The sequence below is a fragment of the Triticum urartu genome, chromosome 7A (genome assembly GCF_056163025.1).
Source record: "Triticum urartu cultivar PI428250 chromosome 7A, HENAU_Tu73, whole genome shotgun sequence".
Lineage (NCBI taxonomy): Eukaryota > Viridiplantae > Streptophyta > Magnoliopsida > Poales > Poaceae > Triticum > Triticum urartu.
Genome location: NC_141879.1, coordinates 505,591,503 through 505,609,864, shown reverse-complemented (window position 1 = coordinate 505,609,864; position 18,362 = coordinate 505,591,503).

Here is an 18,362-nt window from a genome sequence, read left to right as displayed (position 1 = left end):
CTTGATCAACCTTGTTAGTGGATTCCTTTTGATGAGCATGAGATGGATGAAGTTAGAAAGCGCAACTTTCTGCACCCTCTTTTTACTTTCTGTTATTTAGTTTTAATAAAGAAAAAATAGTATTTTCCGTCTGTTTTATGAATTATCCTTGCAATAAAAAATACCCTGAAAATAAAAGTTCTCCAAATGCCCTGAAAATGAAATATGATTTTTTCCAAAATATTTAAGAATTATTGGCACCGAGAACACATCAGGGGGACCCACCGTGTGCCCACGAGGGTGGAGGGCGCGCCCACCCCCTAGGCACGCCCCCCTGCCTCATGGACCCCACGTGGGTCCCCTCCACTTATTCTTGCACCCACACACTTCGTCTTCCTCCAGAAAAAATCATCCACCAGCTCAAACCCGAGTTCTAGCTCATCTTGCTGCCACTTTCGATCTCCTTGCTCAAAGCTCCATCCACAAAGCTGCTTTGGGGGATTGTTCTTCGGTATGTGCTCCTCCAATGGTCCAATTAGTTTTTGTTCTAGTGCTTTATTTATTGCAAATTTTTGCTGCTTAGGTGACCCTGTTCTTGAGCTTTCATGTCAAATTTATGTGGTTAAAAGTAGTTTTAATACATGATATAGCCTCTAGACACTTGTAGGAGTAGTTGTTATCAATTTTGTTGAGTTTGGTTCACTTTTATTTTGAAGTTACTAAAATTTTCAGAAATTTTCAGAAAAAGATGAAGAGAATCTTGAGGGGATCATCGAGCCGAAGCTCTAAGGATAAGCAAAGTGAAGAAAATAAGAAGCCCAAGTATAATCTCCCTCGTACTGCGGAGGTTCGGCCGTGTGAATGGCCTTGTGATGAGTTCTTGAGAGAAGCCGGTATTTATGAACATTTTTATTATTTTGGCTGAGAATGCAGGCCTCACCGACTTCCTCCACGACCAGCGTGAACAGTATCTCGTACTCACCAATATTTTTGTGCAAAATTTTCATTTCCATGCTAGGAGATCACCACCTTCGGTGGAATTTTATTTATATGATGAGCATAAGGAGATGTCGCTTTATGATTTTTGCAGGGTTTGTAGGATACCCTTTGAGGGCAGCATAGAGGAACCACATCGTAATGATGTGGAGGGATTTATTGATACAATTGCTGTAGAGGAAACGAGGAAAGTTTCCGATGCAAGAATCACTAGCATACATTTTCCTGTTCTACGTTACTTTGCAATATTTGCTAGTAGATGCTTAATTGGTCGCGGGAATTGTGGAAATCTTAGTGCCCATGATATTGTTATTTTGCACCATGCTTTGTTTCGTGATACCACTTTCAGTTTAGGCGCTATTGTTGCTAAACGGTTAAATCTGAACCGTACAAAGGGTCCTGTCTTGGGAGGCATCTTCGCCTCGCGCCTTGCTGCACACTTTAACATACCTATTAGGCATTATGAGAAAGAGGAAAAGTTGCTACCTCATATTTTTCTAGATTATAAGAGCATGGTAGCACATGATTTTATTGTTAAGAATCAGAAGAATATGCTTAACTATAGATTTATATTTAATAAGAATCACTTTGAGACTATTACCTTGCCTGCTCCCTCTTTGTTCAACATATTTTCAGGCACGTACCTTGTTTTGCCAGAGGCCGTTTAGGCATACCAGAGCCTGACATTAGCTCCAGAGCCGAAGCCACTATCTGATCCTCACTGCCAGTCTGTTTATCAGTGGGATCCGGAGGAGATCGCCAACCAGTGGCAACCCGAGGACCCTCCTCAGTACACACGGAGAGGACAGCTTTGATCCGTGGCCCTAGACCAACTTAGGCCAAAAGCCTAAGCTTGGGGGAGTACGTATTTCTCACTGACATTACATTCATGTTCACACACTCATGCCAGTTGTCGGTGCTCATACTTTTTCATTGTATCATCCATGCTAGTTTATTTTCTTTTTAAGCTTTCTTCTTGTGTGTTTGAAAAACCTTAAGAAAAAACAAAAAAAATTAGTTTTAGCTTTTAGCTATTTATTTTCCATGCTTGTAGTAGTAGTAATTAAAAAGAAAACCCAAAAAGATTTCTCGTTCTTCTTTTGCTTGTTGGGAGCTTTCCCGTGTAAATAGTTTTGTTTCTTTTCTTTTTCTTTGGGGGTCGAGAGGATAAGACCATAATGAAAATGTTGAGTGGCTCTCATATGCATTATTGTTGATCTAACAAAGAGCCCATATTGCCTTGTCTTCTCCCTTGAATTGAATGCTTGCAGATTCCAGCTTAGTCCAATGCACGTGCACTATTATTATTATCCACACCATTCGGTCGTGCAAGTGAAAGGCAATAATGACGATATATGATGAACTGGTTGAGATGAGAAAAGCCCTGATTCAGCCTATTATGAATGAAACATGTTGCTACCTCTTGAGCATTGCGTTAGTTTTCCCTTGAAGAGGAAAGGGTGATGCAGCAAAGTAGCGTAAGTATTTCCCTCAGTTTTTGAGAACCAAGGTATCAATCTAGTAGGAGGCCACACACAAGTCCCTCATACCTACACAAACAAATAAGAACCTCACAACCACCACGATAAAGGGGTTGTCAATCCCTTCACGGTCACTTACGAGAGTGAGATATGATAGAGATAATAATGATAAGATAAATATTTTTGGTATTTTTATGATATAGATTGAAAGTAAAGATTGCAAAGTAAAAGGTAATAGAAATAGCTTGTTGACGGGAGATTAATATGATGGAGAATAGACCTGAGGGCCATAGGTTTCACTAGTGGCTTCTCTCAAGATAGCATAAGTATTACGGTGGGTGAACAAATTACTTTCGAGAAATTGATATAAAAGTGAATAATTATGAGAATATATAGGCATGATCATGTATATAGGCATCACTGTTGGGGAACGTAGTAATTTCAAAAAAAAAATCCTACGCACACGCAAGATCATGGTGATGCAAAGCAACGATAGGGGAGAGTGTTGTCCACGTACCCTCGTAGACCGAAAGTGGAAGCGTTAGCACAACGCGGTTGATGTAGTCGTACGTCTTCACGATCCGACCGATCAAGTACCGAACGTACGGCACCTCCGAGTTCAGCACACGTTCAGCCCGATGACGTCCCTCGAACTCCGATCCAGCCGAGTGTTGAGGGAGAGTTTCGTCAGCACGACTGCGTGGTGACGATGTTGATGATCTACCGACGCAGGGCTTCGCCTAAGCACCGCTACAGTATTATCGAGGTGGACTATGATGGAGGGGGCACCGCACACGGCTAAGAGACGATCAACTTGATCAACTTGTGTGTCTTTGGGGTGCCCCCCTGCCCCCGTATATAAAGGAGCAAGGGGGGAGGCGGCCGACCTAGGAGGAGGGCGCACCAAGGGGGGAGTCCTACTCCCACCGGGAGTAGGACTCCTCCTTTCCTTGTTGGAGTAGGAGAGAAGGAAAGAGGAGGAGAGGGAGAAGGAAAAGGGGGCTGCACCCCTTGTCCAATTCGGACCAGAGGGGAGGCGTAGGCCTCCTTCCTTTTGGCCTATCTCCTCTATTCCCGTATGGCCCAATAAGGCCCATATACTCCCCGACGAATTCCCGTAACTCTTTGGTACTCCGAAAAATACCCGAATCACTCGGAACCTTTCCGAAGTCCGAATATAGTCGTCCAATATATCGATCTTTACGTTTTGGCCATTTCGCGACTCCTCGTAATGTCCCCGATCTCATCCGGGACTCCAAACTCCTTCGGTACATCAAAACATATAAACATATAATATAACTGTCATCGTAGCATTAAGCGTGCGGACCCTACGGGTTCGAGAACTATGTAGACATGACCGAGACACGTCTCCGGTCAATAACCAATAGCGGAACCTGGATGCTCATATTGGCTCCTACATATTCTATGAAGATCTTTATTGGTCAGACCGCATAACAACATACGTTGTTCCCTTTGTCATCGGTATGTTACTTGCCCGAGATTCGATCGTCGGTATCTCAATAACTAGTTCAATCTCGTTACCGGCAAGTCTCTTTACTCGTTCCGTAACACATCATCCCGCAACTAACTCATTAGTTGCAATGCTTGCAAGGCTTATAGTGATGTGCATTACCGAGTGGGCCCAGAGATACCTCTCCGACAATCAGAGTGACAAATCCTAATCTCGAAATACGCCAACCCAACAAGTACCTTCGGAGACACCTGTAGAGCACATTTATAATCACCCAGTTACGTTGTGACGTTTGGTAGCACACAAAGTGTTCCTCCGGTAAATGGGAGTTGCATAATCTCATAGTCATAGGAACATGTATAAGTCATGAAGAAAGCAATAGCAACAAACTAAATGATCAAGTGCTATGCTAACGGAATGGGTCAAGTCAATCACATCATTCTCTAATGATGTGATCTCGTTAATAAAATGACAACTCATGTCTATGGCTAGGAAACTTAACCATCTTTGATTCAACGAGCTAGTCAAGTAGAGGCATACTAGTGACATACTGTTTGTCTATGTATTCACACATGTATTATGTTTTCGGTTAATACAATTCTAGCATGAATAATAAACATTTATCATGATATAAGGAAATAAATAATAACTTTATTATTGCCTCTAGGGCATATTTCCTTCAGTCTCCCACTTGCACTAGAGTCAATAATCTAGTTCACATCGCCATGTGATTTAACATCAATAGTTCACATCACCATGTGATTAACACCCATAGTTCACATCGTCATGTGACCAACACCCAAAGGGTTTACTAGAGTCAATAATCTAGTTCACATCGCTATGTGATTAATACCCAAAGAGTACTAAGGTGTGATCATGTTTTGCTTGTGAGGGAAGTTTAGTCAACGGGTCTGCTACATTCAGATCCGTATGTATTTTGCAAATTTCTATGTCAACAATGCTCTGCATGGAGCTACTCTAGCTAATTGCTCCCACTTTCAATATGTATCTAGATTGAGACTTAGAGTCATCTGGATCAGTGTCAAAACTTGCATCGACGTAACCCTTTACGACGAACCTTTTGTCACCTCCATAATCGAGAAACATATCCTTATTCCACTAAGGATAATTTTGACCAATGTCCAGTGATCTACTCCTAGATCACTATTGTACTCCCTTGCCAAACTCAGGGCAGGGTATACAATAGGTCTGATACACAGCATGGCATACTTTATAGAACCTATGTCTGAGGCATAGGGAATGACTTTCATTCTCTCTCTATCTTCTGTCATGGTCGGGTTTTGAGTCTTACTCAACTTCACACCTTTGTAACATAGGCAAGAACTCCTTCTTTGACTGTTCCATTTTGAACTACTTCAAAATCTTGTCAAGGTATGTACTCATTGAAAAACTTATCAAGCATCTTGATCTATCTCTATAGATCTTGATGCTCAATATGTAAGCAGCTTCACCGAGGACTTTCTTTGAAAAACTCCTTTCAAACATTCCTTTATGCTTTGCAGCATAAATCTACATTATCTCCGATCAACAAAATGTCACACACATATACTTATCAGAAATGCTGTAGTGCTCCCACTCACTTTCTTGTAAATACAGGCTTCACCGCAAGTCTGTATAAAACTATATGCTTTGATCAACTTATCAAAGCATATATTCCAACTCCGAGATGCTTGCACCAGTCCATAGATGGATCGCTGGAGCTTGCATATTTTGTTAGTACCTTTAGGATTGACAAAACCTTTTGGTTGCATCATATACAACTCTTCTTTAATAAATCCATTAAGGAATGCAGTTTTGTTTATCCATTTGCCAGATTTCATAAAATGCGGCAATTGCTAACATGATTTGGACAGACTTAGGCATAGATACGAGTGAGAAACTCTCATCATAGTCAACACCTTGAACTTGTTGAAAACCTTTTTGCGACAATTATAGCTTTGTAGATAGTAACACTACTAGCAGCGTCCGTCTTCCTCTTGAAGATCCATTTAATCTCAATGGCTCGCCGGTTATTGGGCAAGTCAATCAAAGTCCATACTTTGCTCTCATACATGGATCTCATCTCAGATTTCATGGCCTCAAGCCATTTCGCGGAATCTGGGCTCATCATCGCTTCCTCATAGTTCGTAGGTTCGTCATGGTCAAGTAAAATGACCTCCAGAACAGGATTACCATACCACTCTGGTGCGGATCTCACTCTGGTTTACCTACGAGGTTCGGTAGTAACTTGATTTGAAGTTACATGATCATCATCATTAGCTTCCTCACTAATTGGTGTAGTAGTCATAGGAACAGATTTATGTGATGAACTACTTTCCAATAAGGGAGCAGGTACAGTTACCTCATCAAGTTCTGCTTTCCTCCCACTCACTTCTTTCGAGAGAAACTCCTTCTCTAGAAAGGATCCATTCTCAGCAATGAATATCTTGCCTTCGGATCTGTGATAGAAGGTGTACCCAACATTTTCTTTTAGGTATCCTATGAAGACGCACTTCTCCGATTTGGGTTTGAGCTTATCAGGTTGAAAGTTTTTCACATAAGCATTGCAACCTCAAACTTTAAGAAACAACAGCTTATGTTTCTTGCCAAACCATAGTTCATACGGTGTCGTCTCAACGGATTTAGATGGTGCCCTATTTAACGTGAATGTAGCTGTCTCTAATGCATAACCCTAAAACGATAGCGGTAAATCAGTAAGAGACATCATAGATCGCACCATATCTAATAAAGCACGGTTACGACGTTTGGACACACCATTACACTGTGGTGTTCCAGGTGGCGTGAGTAATGAAACTATTTCACATTGTTTTAACTGAAGGCCAAACTCGTAACTCAAATATTTTACTTCTGCGATCATATCGTAGAAACTTTTATTTTGTTATGATGATTCTCCACTTCACTCTGAAATTCTTTGAACTTTTCAAATGTTTCAGACTTGTGTTTCATCAAGTAGATATACTCATATCTGCTCAAATCATCTGTGAAGATCAGAAAATAATGATACCTACCGCGAGCCTCAATATTCATCGGACCACATACATCAGTATGTATGATTTCCAACAAATATGTTGCTTGCTCCATTGTTCCAGAGAACGGAGTCTTAGTCATCTTGCCCATGAGGCATGGTTCGCAAGCATCAACTGATTCATAATCAAGTGATTCCAAAAGCCCATCAGCATGGTTTTTCTTCATGCGCTTTACACCAATATGACCTAAATGTCAGTGCCACAAATAAGTTGCACTATCATTATTAACTTTGCATCTTTTGGTTTCAATATTATGAATATGTGTATCACTACGATCGAGATCCAATGAACCATTTTCATTGGGTGTGTAACCATATAAGGTTTTATTCATGTAAACAGAACGACAATTTATTCTCTTACTTAAATGAATAACCGTATTACAATAAACATGATCAAATCATATTCATGCTCAACGCAAACACCAAATAACACTTATTTAGGTTCAACACTAATCCCGAAAGTATAGGGAGTGTGCGATGATGATCATATCAATCTTGGAACCACTTCCAACACACATCGTCACTTCACCCTTAACTATTCTCTATTCATTCCACAACTCCCGTTTCGAGTTACTACTCTTAGCAACTGAACCAGTATCAAATACCGAGGGGTTGCTACGAACACTAGTAAAATACACATCAATAATCTGTATATCAAATATACCTTTGTTAACTTCGCCATCCTTCTTATCCGCCAAGTACTTGGGGTAGTTCCGCTTCCAATGACCAGTCCCTTTGCAGTAGAAGCACTCAGTTTCAGGCTTAGGTCCAGACTTGGGTTTTTCACTTGAGTAGCAACTTGCTTGCCGTTCTTCTTGAAGTTCCCCTTTCTTCCCTTTGTCCCTTTACTTGAAACTAGTGGTTTTGTTTACCATCAACACTTGATGCTTTTCTTGATTTCTACCTTCGTCGATTTCAGCATCATGAAGAGCTTGGGAATTACTTTTGTCATCCCTTGTATATTATAGTTCATCACTAAGTTCTAGTAACTCGGTGATAGTCACTAGAGAACTTTGTAAATTAATCTCTTATCTGGAAGATTAACTCCCACTTGATTCAAGCAATTGTAGTACTCAGACAATCTGAGCACATGCTCACTGGTTGAGCTATTCTCCTCCATCTTGTAGGCAAAGTACTGTCAGAGGTCTCATACCTCTCGACACTAGCATGAGTATGAAATACCAATTTCAACTCTTGGAACATCTTATATGCTCCATGGCGTTCAAAACGTCTTTGAAGCCCCGATTCTAAGCCGTTAAGCATGGTGCACTAAACTATCAAGTAGTCATCATATTGAGCTAGCCAAACGTTCATAACGTCTGCATCTGCTCCTACAATAGGTCTGTCACCTAGAGGTGCATTAAGGACATAATTCTTCTGTGCAGCAATGAGGATAATCCTCAGATCACGGATCCAATCCGCATCATTGCTACTAACATCTTTCAACTTAATTTTCTCTAGGAACATATCAAAAATAAAACAGGGGAGCTAAACGCGAGCTATTGATCTACAACATAGATATGCTAATACTACCAGGACTAAGTTCATGATAAATTAAAGTTCAATTAATCATATTACTTAAGATCTCCCACTTAGATAGACATCCCTCTAATCATCTAAGTGATCACGTGATCCAAATCAACTAAACCATAATCGATCATCACGTGTAATGGAGTAGCTTTCAATGGTGAACATCATTATGTTGATCATATCTACTATATGATTCACGCTCGACCTTTCGGTCTCAGTGTTCCGAGGCCATATCTGCATATGCTAGGCTCGTCAAGTTTAACCTGAGTATTCTGCGTGTGCAAAACTGGCTTGCACCCGTTGTAGATGGACGTAGAGCTTATCACACCCAATCATCACGTGGTGTCTGGGCATGACGAACTTTGGCAACGGTGCATACTCAGGGAGAACACTTATACCTTGAAATTTTAGTAAGGGATCATCTTATAAAGCTACCGTCGAACTAAGCAAAATAAGATGCATAAAAGATAAACATCATATGCAATCATAATATGTGACCCAATAAGGCCCATATACTCCCCGGCGAATTCCCGTAACTCTCCGGTACTCCGAAAAATACCCGAATCACTCAGAACCTTTCCGAAGTCCGAATATAGTCGTCCAATATATTGATCTTTACGTCTCGGCCATTTCGAGACTCCTCGTCATGTCCCCGATCTCATCTGGGACTCCGAACTCCTTCGGTACATCAAAACATATAAACTCATAATATAACTGTCATCGTAGCGTTAAGCGTGCGGACCCTATGGGTTCGAGAACTATGTAGACATGACCGAGACACGTCTCCGGTCAATAACCAATAGCGGAACCTGGATGCTCATATTGGCTCCTACATATTCTACGAAGATCTTTATCGGTCAGACCGCATAACAACATACGTTGTTCCCTTTCTCATCAGTATGTTACTTGCCCGAGATTCGATCGTCGGTATCTCAATACCTAGTTTAATCTCGTTACCGGCAAGTCTCTTTACTCGTTCCGTAACACATCATCCCGCAACTAACTCATTAGTTGCAATGCTTGCAAGGCTTATAGTGATGTGCATTACCGAGTGGGCCCAGAGATACCTCTCCGACAATCGGAGTGACAAATCCTAATCTCGAAATACGCCAACCCAACAAGTACCTTCGAAGACACCTGTGGAGCACATTTATAATCACCCAGTTATGTTGTGACGTTTGGTAGCACACAAAGTGTTCCTCCGGTAAACGGGAGTTGCATAATCTCATAGTCATAGGAACATGTATAAGTCATGAAGAAAGCAATAGCAACAAACTAAACGATCAAGTGCTATGCTAACGGAATGGGTCAAGTCAATCACATCATTCTCTAATGATGTGATCTCGTTAATAAAATGACAACTCATGTCTATGGCTAGGAAACTTAACCATCTTTGATTCAACGAGCTAGTCAAGTAGAGGCATACTAGTGACATACTATTTGTCTATGTATTCACACATGTATTATGTTTCCGGTTAATACAATTCTAGCATGAATAATAAACATTTATCATGATATAAGGAAATAAATAATAACTTTATTATTGCCTCTAGGGCATATTTCCTTCAATCACATTCGTGACAAGTAGACCGACTCCTGCCTGCATCTACTACTATTACTCCACACATCGACCGCTATCCAGCATGCATCTAGAGTATTAAGTTCATAAGAACAAAGTAACACATTAGGTAAGATGACATGATGTAGAGGGATAAACTCAAGCAATATGATATAAACCCCATCTTTTTATCCTCGATGGCTGATACGTCTCCAACGTATCTATAATTTTTGATTGCTCCATGCTATATTATCTTCTGTTTTGGACATTATTGGGCTTTATTATCAACTTTTATATTATTTTTGGGACTAACCTATTAACCGGAGGCCCAACCCAGAATTATTGTTTTTTGCCTATTTTAGGGTTTCAAAGAAAAGAAATATCAAACGGAGTCCAAACGGAATGAAACCTTCGGGAACGTGATTTTTGGAACGAACAAGACCCAGGAGACTTGGACCCTACATCAAGAAACCAACAGGGAGGCCACGAGGTAGGGGGCGCGCCTACCCCCCCCCCCCAAGGGCGCCCTCCACCCTCGTGGGCCCCCTGTTGCTCCATCGACGTACTCCTTCCTCCTATATATACCATCGTACCCCCAAATGATCAGATATGGAGCCAAAACCCTAATTCCACCGCCGTAATTTTCTGTATCCACGAGTTCTCATCTTGGGGCCTGTTTCAGAGCTCCGCCGGAGGGGGCATCCATCACGGAGGGCTTCTACATCAACACCATAGCCTCTCCGATGAAGTGTGAGTAGTTTACCTCAGACCTTCGGGTCCATAGTTATTAGCTAGATGGCTTCTTCTCTCTTTTTGGATCTCAATACAATGTTCTCCCCCTCTCTTGTGGAGATCTATTCGATGTAATCTTCTTTTTGCGGTGTGTTTGTTGAGACCGATGAATTGTGGGTTTATGATCAAGATTATCTATGAACAATATTTGAATCTTCTCTGAATTCTTTTATGTATGATTGGTTATCTTTGCAAGTCTCTTTGAATTATCAGTTTGGTTTGGCCTACTAGATTGATCTTTCTTGCAATGGGAGAAGTGCTTAGCTTTGGGTTCAATCGTGCGGTGTCCTTTCCCAGTGACAATAGGGGCAGCAAGGCACGTATTGTATTGTTGCCATCGAGGATAACAAGATGGTTTTTTTATCATATTGCATGAATTTATCCCTCTACATCATGTCATCTTGCTTAAGGCGTTACTCTGTTTTCATGAACTTAATACTCTAGATGCATGCTGGATAGCGGTCGATGAGTGGAGTAATAGTAGTAGATGCAGGCAGGAGTCGGTCTTCTTGTCCCGGACGTGATGCCTATACACATGATCATACCTAGATATTCTCATAACTATGCTCAATTCTGTCAATTGCTCAATAGTAATTCGTTCACCCACCGTAAAATACTTATGCTCTTGAGAGAAGACACTAGTGAAACCTATGGCCCCCAGGTCTATCTTCATCATATTATCTTCCAATACTTAGTTATTTCCTTTGCTTTTTTACTTTGCTTTTATTTTACTTTGCATCTTTATCACAAAAATACCAAAAATATTATTCTATCATATCTATCAGATCTCACTCTCGTAAGTGACCGTGAAGGGATTGACAACCCCTTATCGCGTTGGTTGCGAGGAGTTATTTGTTTTGTGCAGGTACGAGGGACTCACGCGTAGCCTCCTACTGGATTGATACCTTGGTTCTCAAAAACTGAGGGAAATACTGATGCTACTTTGCTGCATCATCCTTTCCTCTTCAAGGAAATCCAACGCAATGCTCAAGAGGTAGCAAGAAGATTTCTGGCGACGTTGCCGGGGAGTCTACGCAAAAATCAACATACCAAGTACTCATCACAACCCTTATCTCCCGCATTACATTATTTGTCATTTTCCTCTTGTTTTCCTCTCCCCCACTACACCCTTGCCGTTTTATTCGCCCTTTCTCTCTCTATCCTCCCTCTCTTTCTCTATTTGCCTCTTTTTGCCCGTTTGCTTTTTGTTTGCTTGTGTGTTGTATTCCTTGCTTGTCATGATGGCTCAAGATAACACTAAATTGTGTGACTTTACCAATACCAACAACAATGATTTTATTAGCATTCCGATTGCTCCTCTTACCGATGCTGAATCTTGTGAAATTAATGCCGCTTTGCTGAATCTTGTCATGAAATATCCGTTTTCTGGCCTTCCTGGTGAAGATGCCGCTACCCATCTAAATAGCTTCTTTGATTTGTGTGATATGCAAAAGAATAAAGATGTGGATAATGATATTGTTAAGTTGAAGTTATTTCCTTTTTCGCTTAGAGATCGTGCTAAAGCTTGGTTTTCGTCTTTGCCTAAAAATAATATTGATTCTTGGAACAAGTGCAAAGATGCTTTTATCTCCAAGTATTTTCCTCCCGCTAAGATCATCTCCCTTAGAAACGATATTATGAATTTTAAGGAACTTGATCATGAACATGTTGCACAAGCTTGGGAGATGATGAAATTAATCATACGTAATTGCCCTACTCATGGTTTGAATTTGTGGATGATTGAACAAAAATTTTATGCCGGATTGAATTTTGCTTCTAGAAATCTTTTAGATTCAGCCACGGGAGGCACTTTTATGGAAATAACTTTAGGAGAAGCTACTAAACTCCTAGATAATATTATGGTTAATTATTCTCAATGGCATACTGAAAGATCTACTAATAAAAAGGTGCATGCGATAGAAGAAATTAATGTTTTGAGTGGAAAGATGGATGAACTTATGAAATTATTTGCTAGTAAGAGTGTTTCTTCTGATCCTAATGATATGCCCTTGTCTACTTTGATTGAGAATAATAATGAATCTATGGATGTGAATTTTGTTGGTAGGAACAATTTTGGTAACAACGCGTATAGAGGAAATTTTAATCCTAGGCCTTATCCTAGTAATCCCTCTAATAATTATGGTAATTCCTACAACAATTCTTATGGAAATTATAATAATATTCCCTCTGATTTTGAATCTAATATTAAATAATTTATTACTTTGCAAAAGAATTTCAATGCTTTGCTTGAAGAGAAATTGCTTAAAGTTAATGATTTGGCTAGGAACGTTGATAGAATTTCTCTTGATGTTGATTCTTTAAAGCTTAGATCTATTCCTCCTAAGCATGATATCAATGAGTCTCTCAAAGCCGTGAGAATTTCCATTGATGAGGGCAAAGAATGAACCGTTGGGATGCGTGCTAAGAAAGATGCCTTTATAAGAGCGTGTTCTTCTAGTTCCTATGAAAATAAAGATGAAGATCTAAAAGTTATTGATGTGTCCCCTATTAAATCTTTGTTTTTCATTATGAATCTTGATAATTATGGGACCGAATATGATCCACCTTTACCTAGAAGGCATTCCAAAAATTCGGAGTTTTTAGATCTTGATGCTAAATTTGATGAAAGTGGGATTGAAGAAATTAAAACCCTAGATGTTGCTAAACCCACTATTTTGGATTTCAAAGAATTTAATTATGAAAATTTCTCTTTGATTGATTGTATTTCCTTGTTGTAATCCGTGCTAAATTCTCCTCATGCTTATAGTTAAAATAAAGCGTTTACTAAACATATCGTTGATGCCTTGATGCAATCTTATGAAGAAAAACTTGAGTTGGAAGTTTCTATCCCTAGAAAACTTAAAGATGAGTGGGAACCAACTATTAAAATTAAGATTAAAGATCATGAGTTCTATGCTTTATGTGATTTGGGTGCTAGTGTTTCCACGATTCCAAAGACTTTGTGTGATTTGTTAGGTTTTCGTGATTTTGATGATTGCTCTTTAAACTTGCACCTTGCGGATTCCACTATTAAGAAACCAATGGGAAGAATCAATGATGTTCTTATTGTCGCAAATAGGAATTATGTGCCCATAGATTTTATTGTTCTTGACATAGATTTGCAATCCTTCATGTCCTATTATTCTTGGTAGACCTTTCCTTAGAACGATTGGTGCAATTATTGATATGAAGGAAGGAAATATTAGATTCCAATCTCCGCTAAGGAAAGGCATGGAACACTTTCCTATAAATAAAATTAAATTACCTTATGAATCTATTATGAGAGCCACTTATGGATTTCCTACCAAAGATGGCAATACCTAGATCTATCCTTGCTTTTTATGCCTAGCTAGGGGCGTTAAACGATAGCGCTTGTTGGGAGGCAACCCGATTTTATTTTTATTCCTTGCTTTTTTCTCCTGTTTAGTAATAAATAATTTACCTATCCTATGTTTTGGTTGTGTTTTTTGTGTTTAATTAGTGTTTGTGCCAAGTAGAACCGTTGGGAAGACTTGGGGAAAGTCTTGTTATCTTGCTGTAAAAAACAGAAACTTTAGCGCTCACGAGAACTGCTGCCATTTTTATTTGGAAAGTTCTATTTAGTTAATTCTTTTTGCAGATGATTAATAGATAAATTCCTCACGTCCAGAAATTTATTTTAGAATTTTTGGGGTTCCAGATCTTGCTCTAGCTACAGATTACTACAGACTGTTCTGTTTTTGACAGATTCTGTTTTTCGTAAGTTGTTTGCTTATTTTGATGAATCTATGGCTAGTAAAATAGTTTATAAACCATACAGAAGTTAGAATACAGTAGGTTTAACACCAATATAAACAAATAATGAGTTCATTACAGTACCTTGAAGTGGTCTTTTGTTTTCTTTCGCTAACGGAGCTCGCGAGATTTTCTACTTTAAGTTTTGTGTTGTGAAGTTTTCAAGTTTTGGGTAAAGATTTGATGGATTATGGAACAAGGAGTGGCAAGATCCTAAGCTTGGGGATGCCCATGGCACCCCCAATATGATCTAAGGACACCTAAAAGCCAAATCTTGGGGATGCCCCAGAAGGCATCCCCTCTTTCGTCTACTTCTATCGGTAACTTTACTTGGAGCTATTTTTTTATTCACCACATGATATGTGTTTTGCTTGGAGCGTCTTGTATGATTTGAGTCTTTGATTTTTTGTTTACCACAATCATCCTTGATGTACACACCTTTTGAGAGAGCCATACATGATTTGGAATTTGTTAGAATACTCTATGTGCTTCGCTTATATCATTTGAGTTATATAGTTTTGCTCTAGTACTTCACTTATATTTTTTAGAGCACGGTGGTGGAATTGTTTTATAGAAACTATTGATCTCTCATGCTTCACTTAGATTATTTTGAGAGTCTTAAATAGCATGTTAATTTTCTTAAATAATCCTAATATGCTTGGTATTCAAGAATAGTAAAAACTTTCTTATGAGTGTGTTGAATGCTATGAGAAGTTTAATGCTTGATAATTGTTTTGAGATATGAAGATGGTGATATTAAAGTTGTGCTAGTTGAGTAGTTGTGAATTTGAGAAATACTTGTGTTCAAGCTTGTGATTCTCGTAGCATGCACGTATGGTGAACCGTTATGTGATGAAGTCGGAGCATGATTTATTTTTTGATTGTCTTCCTTATGAGTGGCGGTCGGGGACGAGCGATGGTATTTTCCTACCAATCTATCCCCCTAGGAGCATGCGGGTAATACTTTGCTTTGATAACTTGTAGATTTTTGCAATAAGTATATGAGTTCTTTATGACTAATGTTGAGTCCATGGATTATACGCACTTTTCTTCCTCCCACCATTGCTAGCCTCTCTAATACCGCGCACCTTTCGCCGGTATCATACACCCACCATATACCTTCCTCAAAACAGCCACCATACCTACCTATTATGGCATTTCCATAGCCATTCCGAGATATATTGCCATGCAACTTTCCACCGTTCCGTTTATTATGACACACTCCATCATTGTCATATTGCTTAGCATGATCATGTAGTTGACATTGTATTTGTGGCAAAGCCACCATTCATAATTCTTTCATACATGTCACTCTTGATTCATTGCATATCCCGGTACACCACCGGAGGCATTCATATAGAGTCATATTTTGTTCTAAGTATCGAGTTGTAATTGTTGAGTTGTAAGAAAATAAAAGTGTGATGATCATCATTATTAGAGCATTGTCCCAGTGAGGAAAGGATGATGGAGACTATGATTCCCCCACAAATCGGGATGAGACTCCGGACAAAAAAAGGGGGAAAGAAAAGAGGCCATAAAAAAAGAGAAAAGGCCCAAATAAAAAAATGAGAGAAAAAGAGAGAAGGGACAATGTTACTATCCTTTACCACACTTGTGCTTCAAAGTAGCACCATGATATTCATGATAGAGAGTCTCTCATTTCGTCACTTTCATATGCTAGTGGGAATTTTTCATTTTAGAACTTGGCTTGTATATTCCAATAATGGGCTTCCTCAAAATGCCCTAGGTCTTCATGAGCAAGCAAGTTGGATGCACACCCACTTAGTTTGTTTTGTTGAGCTTTCATATACTTATAGCTCTAGTGCATCTGTTGCATGGCAATCCCTACTCACTCACATTGATATCTATTGATGGGCATCTCCATAGCCCGTTGATACGCCTAGTTGATGTGAGACTATCTTCTCCCTTTTTGTCTTCTCCACAACCACCATTCTATTCCACATATAGTGCTATATCCATGGCTCGCGCTCATGTATTGCGTGAAGATTGAAAAAGTTTGAGAATGTCAAAAGTATGAAACAATTGCTTGGCTTGTCATCGGGGTTGTGCATGATTTAAATACTTTGTGTGGTGAAGATAGAGCATAGCCAGACTATATGATTTTGTAGGGATAACTTTCTTTGGCCATGTTATTTTGAGAAGACATGATTGCTTTGTTAGTATGCTTGAAGTATTATTATTTTTATGTCAATATTGAACTTTTGTCTTGAATCTTTCGGATCTGAATATTCATACCACAATTAAGAAGAATTACATTAAAATTATGCCAAGTAGCACTTCACATAAAAAATTATCTTTTTTATCATTTACCTACTCGAGGACGAGCAGGAATTAAGCTTGGGGATGCTTCATACGTCTCCAACGTATCTATAATTTTTGATTGCTCAATGCTATATTATCTTCTGTTTTGGACATTATTGGCTTTATTATCCACTTTTATATTATTTTTGGGACTAACCTATTAACCGGAGGCCCAGCCCAGAATTGCTGTTTTTTGCCTATTTTAGTGTTTCGAAGAAAAGAAATATCAAACGGAGTCCAAACGGAATGAAACCTTCGGGAACTTCTTTTTTGGAATGAACAAGACCCAGGAGACTTGGACCCTACGTCAAGCAACCAATAGGGAGGCCACGAGGTAGGGGGCGCACCTACCCCCCCCCAGGCGCGCCCTCCACCCTCGTGGGCCCCCTGTTGCTCCACCGACGTACTCCTTCCTCCTATATATATGTACGTACCCCCAAACGATCAGATACGGAGCCAAAACCCTAATTCCACCGCAGTAACTTTCTGTATCCATGAGATCCCATCTTGGGGCCTGTTCCGGAGCTTGGCCGGAGGGGGCATCCATCATGGAGAGCTTCTACATCAACACCATAGCCTCTCCGATGAAGTGTGAGTAGTTTACCTCAGACCTTCGGGTCCATAGTTATTAGCTAGATGGCTTCTTCTCTCTTTTTGGATCTCAATACAATGTTCTCCCCCTCTCTTGTGGAGATCTATTCGATGTAATCTTCTTTTTGCGGTGTGTTTGTTGAGACCGATGAATTGTGGGTTTATGATCAAGATTATCTATGAACAATATTTGAATCTTCTCTAAATTCTTTTATGTATGATTGGTTATCTTTGCAAGTCTGTTCGAATTATCAGTTTGGTTTGGCCTACTAGATTGATCTTTCTTGCAATGGGAGAAGTGCTTAGCTTTGGGTTCAATCTAGCGGTGTCCTTTCCCAGTGACAGTAGGGGCAACAATGCACGTATTGTATTATTGCCATCGAGGATAACAAGATGGTTTTTTTATCATATTGCATGAATTTATCCCTCTACATCATGTCATCTTGCTTAAGGAGTTACTCTATTTTCATGAACTTAATACTCTAGATGCATGCTGGATAGCGGTCGATGAGTGGAGTAATAGTAGTAGATGCAGGCAGGAGTCGGTCTACTTGTCTCGGGCGTGATGCCTATACACATGATCATACCTAGATATTCTCATAACTATGCTCAATTCTGTTAATTGCTCAACAGCAATTCGTTCACCCACCGTAAAATACTTATGCTCTTGAGAGAAGCCACTAGTGAAACCTATGGCCCCTGGGTCTATCTTCATCATATTAATCTTCCAATACTTAGTTATTTCCTTTGCTTTTTACTTTGCTTTTTATTTTACTTTGCATCTTTATCACAAAAATACCAAAAATATTATTCTATCATATC